The following is a 19,187-nucleotide window of genomic DNA, read 5'->3' on the forward strand; positions in this document are numbered from 1 at the left end:
CAATTGAATGTGAAATTGTTTTTAAATTCAGTTGATTCTGATGGCAAATGGGCCAGTTCAAATTGTGGAGTCTTCTACAACAATCACATCTAAGATGGAAAGTCACTTTCATCTAAGTCCTCAGTCTGATCACATTTTAATGACCAAGTATTTGGCATTGCAACATTTCTTTTGTATTGTCTTTATCAATACAATATGCACTTTTTCTTCCTGTGTGTACATCATTTACAACATTAAAAATTTATAAAAAAATCTTGCTAAATGCTAGTAAATGTTAAACATTTTAGTCCTTATAAATATAAGAATCATTGCACCGGGTACGGTGGTATAGGCCTGTAATTACAGCAGCTCAGGAGGCTGAGGTAGGAGGATTGTGAGTTCAAAGTCAACCTCAGCAACTCAGTAAGGCCCTAAGCAACTTAGGGAGACCCTGTGTCTAAATAAAATATATAAAAGTGCTGGGTATATAGCTCAGAGGTTCCTGGGTTCGCTCCCTGGTATGTATAAATAAATAAATAAATAAATAAATAAATAAATAAATAAATAAATAAATTCTGCCTTAATAGTTCCTTAGTATTAGTGATTCATATTTCACTTTGAATAGAAATCTTCAATATTAATACTTACAGCATTAGATTCTAGTAATTCTTTAGTATAACCCAACAGGCTAAACTGATATTTGAAAGATGATGTTCAACAGTTAATACTGAATTATAAATGGGCAGTACATCATGTCATTTTTCTGTTGAATGAATGTAGAATAACAAGATATAAGACCTAAATGCATCCGTCTACGCGCATAATGATAGGTGTAAAGGAAAACTGTTATAATCCACTAACTAAGCAGTTACTATATGCTAATACAGTGTTGGTTATTAAAAATATGATATGTGTCTTATTTCTTACAAATAATTTCCTCAGAAGATACCAACACAGAAATAAAGGCACAGAGATATTAAATGATTGTCATAGATCACACAGAGAATGGAGAGTGTAGCAATGATGAAAACCTAGGTCTACCTGACTTAACTAACAATACCTTTTCTCAATCCCCTTACCATCATTGACTATAGACTAAGAAATATTTTGTAATCCAGAGAAACCATGCTTATTAAGTAATGATTTACTTGTCTCAGCTGTAGATAAATCCAAATGTAATCATGCAAATCAAGATTTCTGATTGGCCCAAAACAACCAACTCTTCCACAATGATTTGGCCTAATAATTTTCAAAAATCTTTATTTTCACATTAATTTATTTATTCTGCCATCAGAATTAAATTGTTATGATTCTCTAAAAATGGCAAAACTTAATAAATGAGTATTTCTACACTTTCAGAATCCAAGAAGTCCAGGATTTAGAAATCAATAATTTAGGGAGCAGTGTTAACTTCAGATGATAAGAAGCAATTTCAGTGAACAGCTCTTTACTCAGTGGTTGAAGGGGTAAATGGAGATACAGGAGGCATATCAACTCTGGACTTTCCTCACCTTTAAGGTCCTAGAGTTCAGAACGGAGCTCACCTTCCTTTCTGCATCCAGAGTTTCCTTCCTTGCCCATTACTTCCCAGTACTCCTCTCTTGAGTCTGCCAAATCAATTCAGGCTTTGCCCTCCTGAATTAAGTTTTCTTTGAAGATCAGTTTCCACTCTGCATTTTTCTCTCTCTGAACACCTGCAGTCTTTGTAACTAGGGTCCCATCTGTTTAGGAATTACATATATAGGAACTATCCTAGTCTCATGCACCAAAACCATCTTCTGATTCTCCAAAAGACCTGTGTTTTCAAGAGGCCCTGTATCTTAACTATGCCTGAGATTTTCAACCCTAAAATTATATTTCAAATGTTTTCTAAATCCTTTCTGTTTATGGGTTCTTTGTGACAGCATTTTTCTTTGGTATAATCACTCTGTAATATATTACCCAAGCTTGGATGCTTTTGAGAATGAAAAAGGGATTCGCCAGGTAAAAAATGACTGCCCTGATTAGCTCATGCATATAGTCACCCCAACACTGGAAGCATCAGTGTCATATACCTTCAGGTGTCCCCTAGAGAGAACCAGTAGTATACCTACCCTTCACTCCACAGTCCCCAACCCACAACTTTGTTTTTTTGAAACTGTAGCCCCTCACTCCTGGACAGCACACTATTCCTCAGTGGAGCCGGTGAGTGGCAGACCAGTGCTGAGGTGGAGAAAGTGTTCAGTTTTACCTTCTACTTCTTTTTTTTTTTTTTTTTGCCATTTTCTAATTATTGTTTTTTTATAGGCTGCATTTTTTGATTCATTGTATACAAATGGGGTATATCTTTTCGTTTCTATGGTTGTGCACAATGTAGATTCATACCATTCGTGTAATCATTCATGTACATAGGGTAATGATGTCTGTCTCAGTTCACCATTTTTCATACCCTCCCATTTCCCTCTACATAATCTAAAGTTCCTCCATTCGTCTCTCACCACCCCCCCCCGCCCCCATTATATATCATCATCCACTTATCAGGGAAAACATTCAGTCTTTGGTTTTTGGAGATTGGCTTATTTCACTTAGCATGAAATTCTCCAATTCCATTCATTTATTTGCAAATGCCATAATATTATTCTTCTTTATGGCTGAATAATATTTCATTGTATATATATACCACAGTTTCTTTATTCATTCATCTGTTGAAGGGCATCTAGGTTGGTTCCACAATCCCCCAATTCCTACTACTGGGCATTGAAATTCAGCAGGAACTTCTGAAGGTGATTTTCTTCAGTGGCTATGCAGTCAGGTGCCAGCCTCTTTCCACTAACTCCTCAGTATGTCAGACATAGTAGTTCATATTTGAATTGTACCTTTAGGTGTGGTTCAAGTACTTTCCCATTGGTCACCTAGAATCATTTCAAGTACTCCCTAAAATCTGGTAAAAATAAGAATTCAATTTCTAGAATATTCTTTGACTGTTAGGAGAGTGGACAATCAAGTGCTCAAGAAGTATTCCTTGGGGGCATTTGTGTGTAAATTCAACTTACAGGGACTTTGCCTACAGTTCAGCCAAGATTGCCTGATATTATATATATGCATGTATGGATGGCTACAATTCACAATGTAATTCGCAATGAATTCATTGTGTTTCAAGAAAGATTTGATGGTGTCAGTCTCAAAGGGGAACTTTAGAAGCTTTGTTTATTTGAATATTTTGTTAGAATTACCTTCTGTGTCTTTGTGCCCTTTCTCATTCACATCATTTTGTAGGCAATATTAATAACTGGTAATAGAAGGTAAGTTTAAAACATAGTTGTAAAAATTCACATGCTTCGCTCTTCAGTTGCAATGCACACTTCTATGAAATCAAGAAGTATTTTATTCCCATTTTACTGCTGAGAAAATTGAGGTTCTGATAGTTGAAGAAAATTTCCCAGATTCTAACAACTAAAATGTGACTGAACCATAATAGGAACTCTGTATCTTTTGGAGTTGTTTTTGTGTCCTTCAAACATGACAAATGGCTTTTCATTGCAGCATATTTTTTTCAGTAGCCTTCATCAGCACCAAAGATAGGGACTTGAAAGATGGGCAAAACACCAAAAGTGAATGCCAATCACCATCCAACAGTCCCTCTCATGAAGTGCCCATTTATTTTTATACATCATGGATCTCTGTTTTCAATTGAATTAGCTCTTTTTTTTTTTTTTTTTTTTGACAGCATATTCCTCTGATTTGAATAATTCGGTTTTGACCTTAAATTTATGTCTTTTCACATTCTCTTAGCTAAATGTCATTCCTGGGGACACATAAAGAGTTGTCTGTTACCTTTTTAATCATTAGTATCACCTTCTGAACATCTTGCATTATTCTGCTGATGCTAGAAATATCAGAGTCTCATTTTACCCAGATCAGCAATTCTATGTACACCAATTTATGCTACTTTGCAATTGTGGAAGAATAGGCATAGTACTTATGTCCTCTCAGATGAATTCAGTTGCACTTCCATTCTTCCAATCTGAACACTACTTCTCCAGTGCTGATCTGAAAATACTAGACATGTGCTTTTATATCCATCTTCAATAAGTCTCAGAATAAAATGTGTGCTACACTGTTGAAGTTCTGCCTTTGTCACTATCTGATGATGGGCAGGCTACTAAACTATCCCAAGGTTAAGTCTTATGTTCAGTAATTATTATGAGAAAAATTCTATTTTTAAAAATACTTGATATAGCCCAAATACTGAATATATAGTAAGTGTCCTTAAAATGAACAATAAAAATTCCATTAAGTCAGCAAATAGTTAATAATTTGTTTTGTTTGCTTTATTTAAGAAATGTAGACTATAATGACTTAGAAGCTGTATTTGTCAGGGTTCCCTAGAAAAATGACCACCAAGGTGCCTGCGCACACACAAATATAATATGCATACAAATATATATTTATATCTAAATAACTATATATTTTAATGAATTAGCTCACATGATTATAAAGACTGATAAGTCCCAAGATCTGTGCTCAGGAAACTTGTGATCAAGCAGATCCAATGTTGTAGTTCCAGTTCAAATGCTGAAGTTCAAGATTGGGAAGAACTAATGATTCAGTTAGATTCTGAAGGCAGAAGTTAACAATATTCCAGCTCAAAGACAATCAGGGAAAAGGAACGTTCTCTTTTTTAGGTTTCTTTTTCATCTTCTTCTTTTTTGTAAATTCAAGCCCTCAACTATCAGAGAAAATCCACCCATATTAAAGAAGACGATCTATTTTATTCAGACTATTGATTTAAATGTTAAACTTATCCAGAAATGCCCAGAGTAATCTTTAATCAAATCTTCATATCCTATGACCTAGTCAATTTGACTAATAAAGGTAAACATTAGGGAAGCTATAGTGGGTAGTAAGTAGATCTGGCACACCTACCACTCGCCTGAAGACACATGGAGAATCTAAAAAGTTAACGAACTCGAAGGTTAGTGAGCTTTGACAGACAAGAGCTCAAGAGCTGGCACAGACTAAATCCACTTCATCTTGAGATAAAACTCAGAAAAAGAACATGAACACTTTATTTTTCATTTGAAGTATTTAACCATTATTTTCATTGGATAAATTACTTTTGAAATGATTGCATTCCTTTTTGCCTCAGACATTTTTAACACAAATACTTTCCCAATTGAATCTTCTCCATTATAGCTATCTTGGTTATCCATCTCTGGTGAATGGTATTTCATGTAAGGAAGGTAAAAATGTAAATGTGGAGTTCATTGAGGGCATCATGGGGTGGAACTTCCATGAGAAGTCCACTGGAAAGCATGACTTTCTCAAGCCTAAAGGAACACACTGCAGCAAAGAGGTCACTGAACTGGGAAGTGGAAGACCACTCATTGATGTCACATGACCATGAACACTGACTGAATCTCTCTGGGATTAAAACCTCTCATCTATTAAATAAGAAGATGCTGTACTTGATGATCTGTGATGTTCTTTGTTCAGGAGATTTTCTAATTTCTGTTTTTTTCTTTTAGTGCAATTCAGATGTGGTGAGTTAAGTTAAACATAAAACTCTATAACCCTCTATCATCATTTCTCTAGAGTTTGTTTATGTTTATACAGTCATTTTTTGTTTTACTCTTTTCCTGTCATTCCTGGTCCTCACCTCACACCCATTTCTATCTTTTCCTAATCTTATCTGCCCTAATCAACTTAATGTTTGTCCTTGAATGATTTCATCTAGCATTCTTTCTTCTCGTTATATATTGTTTTTGCAATACATCTCATTCTAATACTTTTGTCTGAACACAATGTTATCACACATTCTGCAGTTATTTTCTCTCCCACACTGTATTCCACAGTTAAATGTTTACATACTTATTCATTCTATGAGAGGAAGACACCTAGATTTCTTCCATCTATCACTCACACATGCAATCGTTGCTGGAAAAATTCTTAGGTAACTTATAATTTCATTGGTATTGTGAGTGGCATCTTTTATTTAGCCTCCATAATTTTTAAAATTGTTTTCATCTGGTAGGAAGAAAAGCATCAATTTTTGGTTATTTTGTTTTTTTAACTTCTTGCTTAAACTTCTTATTAGTTTTAATGGCTTAAGTAGAGTATTTGTTTTTTTAATAGATTATATGACCTACATTAAGATCTTCATCTCCTGATTTCTTAGCCTTAACCCTTTTACACATTTTTATTTTATTATAATGATAGGAACTATTGGTAGCAATCATGGCATACTTCTTTCTTTCATAATCTAAAGGGAATGAGTCCAAGTTTGTCAATTGATATAGTATTTAGTATATAGCCTTAACTGACTGTGTTAAGGAAGCTACATGCTATTTCTAGTAGTAAGAGCACATTCAGTAAAAATAGGTAATAAACTTAAATATTTTTGCTACATTTATTAGTATACTCTTATGATTTTTCTCTTTTCACTCAGTTAAAACAGTTATTCCTGTTAATAGATTTTGTGATATTAAAATATATTTGCATTCATGGGGAAAATCTATCATTTTAAAATATCGAGATATATCAGTATAATATTAAATGAAAATAAACTATACTTTTATTTTTAATATGCCTTTTATTACAGAATCAAAGTTAGATTAGCCTCATGAAAAAAATTAATGAGTTCTCTTTAATATGCATATTATAAAACATGTGATATAAAAATATCTCATTTTAATATTTTGTTAAAACTCTCATGACTCTCATGTGATGTTTCTAAATCTAAAGCTTTTATTTTCCATTTCAGTGGAGTTGTTAGGATACTTGATGAAATTTTCAAAAATTTTAAAGGTTACTGGTCTATTCAGGCTTTGTTTTTCTAGTTAAGGGAGTTTTAGTATTTTATATATATTTCATAATTTTTTTCTAGGCTTTCAAATTTATTATATATTTGTTGCCATTATTATGGAATTAATTTATGTTTTTTATTTCATTTGAAACCAATTTTCCATTTTTATTTTACATTCCTTTTATTTGGGCATTGCATTCTTTTGACCTCACTTTTATTTCCACACAAAGCCTTTGGGTTTGTGAAGCTACATGTACATTCATGTAAACAGCACATTCATCACAATGTCATGTTTATAGTAGACCATAAATAATTGCTGGAAGAATGGCTCGCAGTTATTTCTCCCACCTTAATGAGGTCTTGGAAGTGACAAAGAATTTGATAAAAGCAGTATGCTATATACACTTAGGAGACCCAGATCAAAGAAGAGATTATAACTGTTCTCAGTGTGATCCTGATCAAGGGCTCAGAGTCACAGAGACAGTTCCCTCAGCATAAAACTTCATCACACTGCGTCATCATAGCATTTAAATAAGATGAATGGCAGCACTTTGTAAACATTTAAGAATCATAAATATATTTAGAGGAAGAAAGGAAAAGAAAGAGGGAAGAAAGGAAAGAGGATAAAAATAGGCCAGGTAAAGGGTTCACACAAAAATGGCACAAGGAGAGAATTATGGGGACAAGTGCAACCAGGGTGAGATGAACAAATCCTGAATGTAGTGCCAGAAACAGAAACTGTGATCTATGTCTGAGTTTTACTATTTGTTTAATTTCAGATAATTCTCTAAATATCCCATGTATAAAATAAGAAATTACAGCAAACACATAAGCCATTTAGAGGTTCAAAAGAGATAATAGGTTTGAAAATTCTACATAAACGAAATCATTTTTCTTAAAGTCCTTTAAATAGAAACATACTGTATAATTACCCGAGGATTGATAGAAAATCAGTTTTCTAACAATTTTTTATATTTTAATTCAAAAGCTGCTTGCTGTGAAATCCAAGTAAGATACTATTTGATGATTTCTATGAGTAATTTGTTGTAGAGAGAATATATGAGATTGATAAATGAGTAATATATCCTCCAAAAACAAAAGCTGGACATCTACAATTAGTACAAAGTTAGACAATGTGATGATTAAAACCCTGATGATAAAATAAAAATCATAAGAGAAACCAATTGTGACTGCAACTAAGAATAATAAACAATATATGCTAGACATATAAGACAAGTGGAGCACGGGAGAAAGGTTATAGGATTGGAAAGGAAGGCAAATCACTTCTGAAGAAGGGTCCAAGAGGTCAAGGGGGTGGTATGTAAAGGAGATTGGGAAATAAGAGCTATCTTAATTTGCATTGGTGCCTACAGATGAGGAAGAACGGAATGGAAAATGAAGCACCTGAACCCAAGAGGGCTCTGTTATGTGGAAAAATGGGGAGTCACCTGGAAAGGTTAAATGGAAGGGTTCATGATCAGGGGACTAGGGAGCACAGGGAAATTTAAGTTAAAGTCTTGACTGCCATTCTAAAGAATATTGACCATACGTAGCAGACAACTTGAAATCACAGAAGGATTTTGAATAGAAAAATGATAAAATCAGAATAAAACAAAAAAATTATGGCAGAGAGTCCCATTAAGAAGTCACAATGATCGACAGATGTGAGAGTGACAGTAAGAAATGATGGATACAAATGTTTCTGAGCATGGAGAATTATAGACTTGAAATGATTCAGATATTAAATGCACAACAACAGAATGATGTATGTTGAACAATTATTATTACACTCAGTATTGTGCACAGGCACAGAAGCAAAAGAAATGGGGAAAAAAGATGGCTTGGATATCATGAACTTGTACAAAAAATAGAAACAACTGAGTGACAGATATGTAGCTGATAAGTACCAAAGAATGGAAAAACTCAGAGGAAGAATGGAATGTTATAAAGACTATAGAAACAGATGCAAATTAGATATAAAGAACCACGATTTTATAATCTGGGTTCATGAAGTTATAGAACTTAAAACACTCAGTTTTAGAAAGCTGTCCCTCTTTAAGAAAAAATATGAAAGGAATAAATATTAAATAGTCTTTAAAGTTAATATTTATTTAAATTTTAAAATTGAGTAATGAAATTCATAATAATAAATTGCTTGGTGGTCAATAATACCATGACTATCACTAATCCAGAAAAATGGCATCTATAATACTCTTTTCTTATTGCTTTTAGTTTACTTTTTGATAATTCTTCACAATAATTTTAAAATTTGCCAGAGAAAGTAGATCATTGAGTCCTCAGTTTATTACATCTTATTACTAATCATGTCATTTTAATTTTCGTCTACATCTTGTTATTGAAAATGTCATATAAATATTATATCAAATTTAGAAAAGTATCAGTTTTATTTTCATATATGATTTGTAAGTGCTGAAAGTATTTTTCAAAGATTAACTCTAGCTCTGTAATTTCTAACCTCCTGTCTCCTCCACTTCCCACATACCTTTTGCCTCTGGTTGCATGGGATATTTTAGCATAGGACTTTGATCTCTTTGCCTTTTGGTCAGCCCAGTGAACAGAAGGATATTTTCCGGGAGACTTTATGACACTGGAATGGATCTCTGTACAGAGGTAATATATTACCTCTGTACAGATATGACTGTGACTGTATAAACATATGTCACCAAACACAAACTACATGGAAACCTAATTGTATCTTAGACAGATCCCACAACTGCTCCTGGTGATTCCAACATCAAGAGCCAAGAGAAAATTATGACAGAAAGGAACTTGGCATGGAAAGAGAAATCAACCCAATAAATTTTACTTAATCTTATTTTTGTGATTTTTTACTAACAACAACAATAACAAAAAGTCATGTGATTACCTTAAAATACCTGGAAAAGGACCCATGAAACTAAGGAAATTTACATTTTATAAACTTCATGGGACATTTGCCTTTGAAAACATACTTCAAACACATTTTGATTTTTTTTTTTTATGAAGAATAAGAGTTTTCCATTAGATTGGTTGAGGATGAGAGGCCAGTGGCACATCAGGGAGAAATATCCAGTCAATGATAATTATAATTTGGAGGTGTTGGAGGGGAGACAAACAGGAGGGCAATTGCCCTTGGAAAGGTAGTCACCCAGGGATAATAAATAATTGACGATTAAGATAACATACAATACAACCTCTTTAAACAAGATGGATTTGAAGAAAAGGCAGTCTAATGAACTATGTCGAAAAGTATACAGACGGTAATAGAAATGTGGCATGGGACTGATTTCCTCTCCACTATGACCATATGCTTGCTGAAGGCACTAATGGTGCTAATTGCTTGGGGAGGATTCTGTGAAGTGCGTTTTATCTGTTTTGCTGAGAAAATCACAGAAAACATAAAATCTCAAGATTGAAATTTGAATCCTTTCACAAATCAGCCACAATTTACCTTCCTAGGATCTTATATTAAGAAAAAAAGCATGATTTCCCTTTTCCATAGGCTAAATAAATCCCCTTTCAACCAAAAAGCAAAGGTTCTCCAAATTAACTCTTCATGGATGGATTACTTGACACCATTTCTGAGCCAACACAGATGGGGATGCGCACTGTAGTTCTGCTCCTGAGTACGATACTCTGATTACTCAAAAATAGCAAATAGTGTAAATGACATGACAGGCAGAAAATGAAGGACCTTGGATACCTAAGGAGTCCCTGAATAAAAGCAAATCAGTGTTATTTCATTTCTAAGTAATTGGCTATTTAGAAACTTGGGTTTAACCCAATTAGATTATCTAACTAAACTAGAAATTGTGGTTAGTATCAAAATACATGTAACATCTTAGTAATTAGGCATGGCCCAGAGAGCTGACAGCTAAGCAGAGGACCAGTTAAGGTTCTGAAGTGGTACAGAACACAAGGTATGAGCTAATGGGAAGAAGTTCCTATCCTCATGCCCAGAGACTGGAGTTAGATATCATCACTGAAAAACACAGGAAGGACAATGGCTATTCTTCAAGGAAAACATGAAGGCAAGAGAAGAGGAACTGGATTCTTATCTGACTTTTCATTGTCAATAGAACATCCCTGTACTCTATGAGACTCAGGATTGTTAACTGTGAGTGTACCAGAGACTACAGAATTTTGAGCATTTTAGTGCTCTCTGTTGTGCCTGGAGTGACATAAAGCACATTGCAGAGGTTGAGTTGTTAAAAATAAAAACAAAAACCTGTGTTTTCTATTCCATCCAGATGCTTTGTTATACCATCACTATAATCAAGATGACTCTGCCATTTTAATTTTTATAACTTGTTCATGACAGAATGATACTATATATCCATATAATTATCTGCCAAGAGAATTGACCAGGTTCCATCCATGGAGGAATAAATACCACCAAGTTCAGAGTATTAGATATTTCTACTGCATGTTATATCCACAGGACTTTAATATGGCTCTATAAGGAGTCAGCATTCCACACTTCCATGATTGGCAGCTAGATAGAAGGTGACATCATGTTTCGCTTAGTCATCTGACTGCAAACAATTGGTGGTAAATGTCACATGATTATAAACAGCTAAAGAAGCTGGAGAATTATTTCCAGTAAAGATCTCCCCATGCCTGTCACACATGAATGCTCGAGCAATGTTCTTTCTAAACATGTCCCAGTAGAGGGAAGCATGTAAGAATGGTGATTTTGCCAGGCAGTACTCAATAAGATCAAACCATAGGGCACACATCTTGCTAATCCACTGAAAGACACCATGTGTTTCAGAGATGGTCTTCTCACAGGTCATTTGTATGAGCAGATCTTTTTATCCCAAACCCCTCAGAGCAATGAGTCTTCATGGTGGAGCAAGGAGAGGAGGACACTGATATCTGTGAAGTTTTCCTCTATAGGCATTCACCCTCTTTGTGAGATCTCATGATCATAACTATAGGAATGAGGACAGGCTTTTTAAGTAAGTATTTCTGATCTGAATCACAGCCCTCTCAATCAGGAGATGTGCAACCTAAAACAAAGTGTTTTGCCTCTCTCAACTACACATGTCTGTTTCCTCAGCTCGATTTTGGTATCTGCACTCTTCTGCAAGAAAGCAAATGACAGGAACTAGGTAGGAACTAGTGAATTTTTGGAATCAACAACTGTCTCTGTTGGTCATGTTATTCTTCTTGACTCCTCCATTTTGATGTGATTTTGTTTGTGGCATAACTAGTGAGCTTATGTTTTCAAATTGAGCAGTTCCTGTCTGACATACTTTACTTAAAACCTTCAATGTGTACACTACAGCTTCCTAGAGCTATTTTAAAAATCCTAGCAATAATTTTTCTCTAAATAAGTGAACAGTGGAGAGTAGAGGCCTGCTACAATTGGAATGTCTCCCCTAAGTTTCTGCATTGAGAACCTAATTCCCACCCAACAGTGCTGAGAGGTGGGACATTTAAGACCTAAGTAGATTTTAAGGACTCTGCCCTCATGACTAGATTAGTGCTGTTGCTATGGGAGTGAGCCCCTGATAAAAGGGGCTTAGCTCCCTCCTCTCTTATGCATAAGTGATCTCTTGCCATCTGCCTTCTGCCCTGGGATGATGCAGGCAGAAGGCCCTCATCAGACTCAAAGCTCTGGACTTTGGAGTTCTCCATCTCCACGCTATAAGAAATAAATCTTTCTTTGTTCCTCATCTATTACCCAATCTCAGATATTCTGTTATAGCAACATAAACAGACTAAGACAAAGCAGTTCCATAAATTGGCAGTTTTTCAAGGGAAAAGCAAAGAATTTACAAAAATATTTAGCACTTCAGGTTTTTTTTTTTTTTTTTTAAATACAGGACTTGTTGTTTGAATTCCTCCAAAATCCATACACATGTTATTTTTCTGAAAAATCTCCTAACCAACACCAAAATGATTTCTCTTCTCAAGATGTTCATAGTCCAGAGGTGGGACTAGGGAGCCATATAAGCAAGAAACTACAGCATTCGTTGACTGTAATGAATATTTATCAAGCATTTGACATACCTTAGGAAAAGTAGCTAAGGTAGTGCAATTGACAGATGCAGAAGAGCTCATGCATTAAAAGAGCTCAGAGTCTAAAGGGAAAGAAACATAGATATATCAATCATTATATTTCTGTATGATAAGTAGTAAATTCTGTAGAGATTTGTGGAAGGCAGCTTAGTTTTTCTGTGTAAAATAGAAAAATAAGTTTTCTGTAAGTCTTAATCATGAAATTCCTTTAGAATCTTTGTCCAATAAAAAATATTCTCATACCTTCTTGCATTTCCTGTTTTAATCTGTCCAGAAAGACCAATCAAGCTTCTCTTGGCAAAGTGCTACATATCCTCAAGGCCTGATTCTGTCCCTCTATCTGTGATAAAACTTTCAAACTTTTAGGCAGAATTTCTTCTGCTCAGCATAATTCTACATACATTTATGAAGATAGCACTGTGGCCATTTTATTGTCATCTTCAATAAAGTCATACTTGTTCACACTACTCTTTCCCCCATAAGGTGGGGCTTCTCAAAGGTTGGGTTCTCCTTCCTTCTGGGGATTATAAACTTCAAGCTTAGTACCCAACATATGCATGTCTTGTAGAAGACCTATATTCTAAAGGAAGGAATGTGTGACTTTCATTGGGACTTCTGTGGTGACATGGAAGCCAAGTGTATATTCCTCTTTTAAAACAATTTAAGGTACTTGCATTTATGCATAAATTTTTAGAAATAATTAGATAGGCCACCTTTCCTAAATGAAAATACAGTTTTAGCAAAGTCTAGAGAAAAACAGCATGGATTTTTGAGAAACACAGTGTTCTAATCATTGTCTTTTATTTGTCATTTTTATTATTTTTTCCAAGTATTTTAACCATTAAAAACCTTCACCTACCTTATAATATTTTTATAGATTAAATATTAATCTTCTATATGACTCAACCAAAAAGATTGGCATGCTGAAGTGTGAATATTTGGGGATGTTAACCAGCTCAGGTAGAACGTTATTGTAACTGTAATATAATAATCATCTACCTGGGGTTGTCCACTGGCATTCAGCAACTCTCATGCATTTTTTGATACAAGCACATTTCATAAGAAATGGCTTTCAGATCCGTACATAAACTGATGCTCCACATTTTTCCAGTGTTGAAGGGTATATCACCTTGACAGTGAATGAGCAGTGAGGAAATATGTGATTGAAGCCATTATCAGGAGACCTAGCTAGGCAAAACGATTATTTCTCAATATTCTTCCAGCATTTTGAGTATGAATTAATGAAATGTAACTAAGCAGAATGATTTCAACTATATTAAATGCAATATTCAGTGAATAGCATTCTGGATTCCAGGTAAAATTGGTAGGATGATGATCTGACAGGCTTATGCTGGTCTTTGGAGAGCTTTTCTTTTCTGGATTTGTACGTTTTCCTACAAAGAATACATTATTCTGCATTGATTTGTTGCTCTAAAGATTTTGATTCCATGTCAGATGCATCCCATTATAACATCATCTAGTCCTTCCCACAAACTAGCTCATACCTTACTGCCTATGATTTTTCTTACATATATGCATTTATCCTCAAGAGTTAAGCAACATCTCCTCCCCAAAACCATCTCTGAGGCCTCTAGATTGAGAAATGACCCTCCTCTGAATATTACTTCTATCACATTTGTACAACATTTTATTTTTTGAACTCTAAGTCAGTATTTACCTTATGAAGAATGATGGTTTTGTGTCACTCATCACTGAATCGAGCAAATATTAGATACTTATAATAATATATGCTTATTGAAAACTTATCTGAATCCACAAAGAAAGGAATGATATTGTGATTGAGTAGGATTGGGTGAATTTGTAATTCTATGTCCATGTGCTAGATTACTCCTTAGCACACCCGAGACTTGTTCCATTTCCCTTACACTTTACAGTCCAGCAGATGGTTTGGAAATCTTATAAGTGTTATGCTTTCATAAAGGTTAAAGGGTAATGGGAAATACAATACTATTCTGCAACTCTAGACTAGATTCTGCTTTGGTGTCTGATCCCTTGTGTGGTATTTCTGAGGTCTGGCTTACAAGTGTCCATGTAATTGGCTGAATTGGAATTGACTGAGATTTGGGGTTTGTTTATCCAGGGCCAGCGTCTGCATTCTCATAAGAACTAATTCAGTCCACAAGGCATTTATTGGGCACCTAATATACTAGGCAAGACTTGAACATGTCATGATCTGCACTCAAAGGAAAGGAAGAAAACTTGGTGAATAGACATGCAACTGTTCATGTGTGTGAACCTATGTGGGAATATATATGGGGGAATGTGCAACCATATATATAATTTTCTAGCCTGCATCTCTTCCCATCCTCACAGGCTGCCATGGAGAGCAGAATGCATTGGAAAATGATGCAGTGTGAACAGCTGTACTCCTGAGTCTATTTTGGACACGATTACACAGTTCACCCCATAGGATGAATCCTCCCTCACTAGTGACTTTCCAGTGCACACAGGAGAACAAGAGAGGTTCATCTTAAAACACAATGGACTGGCTTTCATTTCTTAGGCAGAAGATTCGTGTGTGTGTGTGTGTGTGTGTGTGTGTGTGTGTGTGTGTGAGATATTTTAGATGAAAGTCTTTATGCTGTAGAAAGGGGGAAAAGGAGCAACCTATTTCTAAGATTAGGCAGATAATTGAGAACACAGAGTTATTTCACCTCCCCGGGGTAGACAGGCACATAGCCTGCCCTTAGAATCAATAATCAAAACAAATCTCACCTCAGCAGGACATACGGTATCTGTCCAGTTAATAAAAGCTGGGGCTCCTATTTTTAGAATCATTCTCACACTGTGGAGACAGCAGTGACACAAAGGAATTTTTGACAAAAGCCACCAGCCCTTTTCAGAAGCCAGTTTCCTTTAAATAGGCCTCTTTCTGTCTTTTTCTTTCTTTCTCTCCTGTTCTCATTAAGGCAGGACTGAGGGAGGAGCTCCCATTTTCAAAGCCAAATTTTCTGTTATCAGAGTTGGCTCTGAATTTCCTATTGAATGAACAAAGAAAGCACTTTGTGTGCTTGATAAAAAAAGGTATGCTTTTGTTTGTTGCTGTTGTTTTTTTTTTTTTTTTTTTAGAAACCTCAGGGAACCTGGGGATTTTAGAATCAGCACTTGTGGATTTCCTGCCAAATCTCTGAAAATCCCGTTGTTGCTTTAGGGGGGAAAATATTTGGTGTTTGGGCTGAAAGTCTTCTTAGGTTTCCAGAGTTTGAGTAAAATAATTCCCAATTGAGATCAAAGGTAACAAAGGGTTAAAGGTCTTTATAATTGGACAGGAAAAAGATACCCAGCTGGGGAGAAGCAGCACAAGGAGAAATATAAGATCAGGATTGAGTATATTTTTAATACAGCTGATCAGTGGGTGCTAAGTTAGGGGTTAGATTGGGACAAAAAGTTCTGGTATGCTGTTGCGTGGAAGGGTAACTATAGTAAACTGTACATTTCAAAAAACAAGAAAGGATTTGGACAGTTTTACCATGAAGAAATGAAAAGTATTTGTGGAGATATGTATATATGTATGTGTGTGTGCGTGTGTGTGTGAGTGTGTGTATGTGTGCGTTCAACCTGATTTAACATTACAGGATATATACATGTACTGAAATATTACACGGTTCCCTAAAATATGTATACTTTTTGTCTTTGTTAAAAATGACATTTTAGAAACATCAAAATTAATAAATAAATGTAATTTTAAAACATGATTCTTTCTTTATCACAGATTTGTAGGGATATCCTTAGCTTCCACATCTTGAGAGGAATCAGAAGAGCCTCTGTTTAGTTCATGGCTAAGCTCCCACTGTCAGTATTAAATCATATCATAACAAATTATATTTATAACATCCATTTGGGAGGAAGGACAAAGCAAAATACTATAGATTCTGGAGAACAGCATCCTAATCTTCGTCTGAGTCTTAAAGGGAGTCAAAGGAGAGAGAACATGTTTTCACTTCAGACAAAATGGACTTTCCTTTTTATTTTTTATCATCTAAGCCATGCTGGCAACATTATTTCATTTCTTCAATTCTTGGTTTATTCATTTTTAAAATAATGCATATGGTTTATTCATCATGATTATCACGCACCAGGCCTAGGAGCCTGTCCTAGAAGCTTGAGTTATCTCATTTGATACTCAAAGCAACTTTCACAGGTAAGATAATATTATTGTATCTCTTTTTCAAATAAGGAAACTAAAGCTTTGGGAGCTCAAGCAACTAAAATGCAAAGTGGGGATAACGTGCAAAGAGATAGTTAAAATGTGAAAAGTGTGCAGCAGGTATAACAATAATGCTGATGCTGGTGGTGCTGATGTAGCCGTGGAGGGGCTGGTGGTTGAAATCCGGCACTGTGGACTAGGGCACAGACTCCAGAGGACGGAACTAGTGGGAGGGTGACTGTGCAGGTCCTTCAAACTCAGCCCAGTCTCTTGCATCGAGGAGCAATGCAAAAAACCAGCATTGATTGACATTGCCAGGATAATGTGTGGGCCATTAGGACTTTGGAGGCCAGATACAGTCATTTTTATGGAGCACATGCCACAAGCTGACTTATCTGTTCAGTACACTATCAGAGATGATGAGCACAACGCTTGGGTAAAGAAATATCTGTGATGAGGAGTTATGGAACTCCAGGGAGTGTTCTGAGTGGGTAGCATACTAACACTTCCTAAAAACGTGTTCAGTGCTTAGCTAGAATTTTGCCTTAAGCATCTGGGCTGTTTTAAATTCAGGTTTCAATAAAACTCAAACCATCTGGACTTTTTCAAACTCAGATTTCAATATTGTTCAAACCACCTATAAAAATGCAAGTAGAGTATTAATACCAAGCTTTTATACTTGTGAGAAATAAATGAATTTAATATGAACACTTGGCAAATGCATTTATGTTGAATACAAGCTCATTTAATTAAAAAATTGTGTCTTAAATGGCATTGATTATAAAAATGAGCTTGCATGTGTTTTAAAATACAAGTTCCTTCAGGAAAATATTTTAAGGTGGTATTTGATATTGGAAGTTGGGTAACTGGGAAAAAGGAATCAGAAACCACCCTTCTTACCCCTTCCCTGCCCTTTTTTGGCAAGCAGTTTATCAGTGATGATAACAAAATATGAATTATTGAATATCAATTACGCCCTTTCTTCCAATGTCTTTTACTTTAACCTCACAAATCTTTGGAAGACAAGTTCTTTATCTTGCCTTTCAAGATGATGAATTGGGGAACACAGAGATGAAGTCACTGAGAGATACTGCTGCTCAGTGGAAGGACTGGGATGGAATGCAGTACAAAAACCACATTCACATTTGTAGCAAATAAACCAAATTCTACCTCCTTTAGCTCTAGGTACTTCTACAGTGTAGTCTCTTTGTCTTGTCTTCTGATTCCTCCTCAACTAATTCTAGGCAAAATGCCCACCTAACTCAGCTAGCATCTTCGTTTCTTAGCCTGACTGCCTTGAAGAGGGGGGTGTTTTTTCCAACTCCAGTTGTTCTTGTGCATTTGGTGTCTAGGGACCCCCAAAGACTATGCTGGAACCGCTGTTCCTGTTTAAAAAGGCAGCAGCCATGAGTATCTCTGTGGAACTTGGTGATTCCCAGAAGGGATATCTAATTGAGAAAGGGGGATGAGAGCCTATGTCTCTACCCCTTAAGATAATCATGGTCTACTGAAAGAATATGGTTTCAAGCAGATGATCATCAACCAGTAAAGGAAGTGAACAAGGAGGCCCTAGAGGAAGACAATAGAATGCACCTAACTTAATCTCAGACTAGACGGCAGGGAGGATGCCTGGAGAAGGGGTGTGTGAAGTGGGCCTTGAAATTGAATCTGAAGTACATAGGAGATATGGAAGGCAGCAGACAAGAGGCAATGGTGGACAAAGTACTGAATGAGCAAAAAAGAAGAACTATCAGTTTTTCTGTTTCGATAGCATACAAAGTGTGATATGGCAATGCTGGGAAATACATTTGAAGAGATAAGGCATAATTTCATCCCGGGTGACCCTGTGTGTCATGGGAAGCACTTTGACTTCCGGCTCTAAAAGGAGATAGGAATGACAGAGAAGCCCAGTAGGAAAGTTGCTTCTCAGACTTGCATTTAGATTAAAATACTACTAAAAATAATTCTGTTTTTTCTACAACAGTGACACTTTCCAGAGTTCTGGTTCCTAGCTAATTGCCCCTGAAGATAAGGTAATTCCTTTAGCCCTTTTCTTTTTCAGTTACGACCCTATTGCTCATTTCAGTCTGTCCTAAGCTATCATAAATTCAAAGACTTTTGGGGTGTTAAATTACTATGGCTTCCTTAGAATTTACTTAATTGCAAAATCCAAATGCACTGTTTTCATTTAAGTGTGAAGGTTGGAGGGTGAAGTAAAGTTTATTTCAA

The sequence above is a fragment of the Sciurus vulgaris genome (assembly GCF_902686455.1).
Source record: "Sciurus vulgaris genome assembly, chromosome: 11".
Classification (NCBI taxonomy): domain Eukaryota; kingdom Metazoa; phylum Chordata; class Mammalia; order Rodentia; family Sciuridae; genus Sciurus; species Sciurus vulgaris.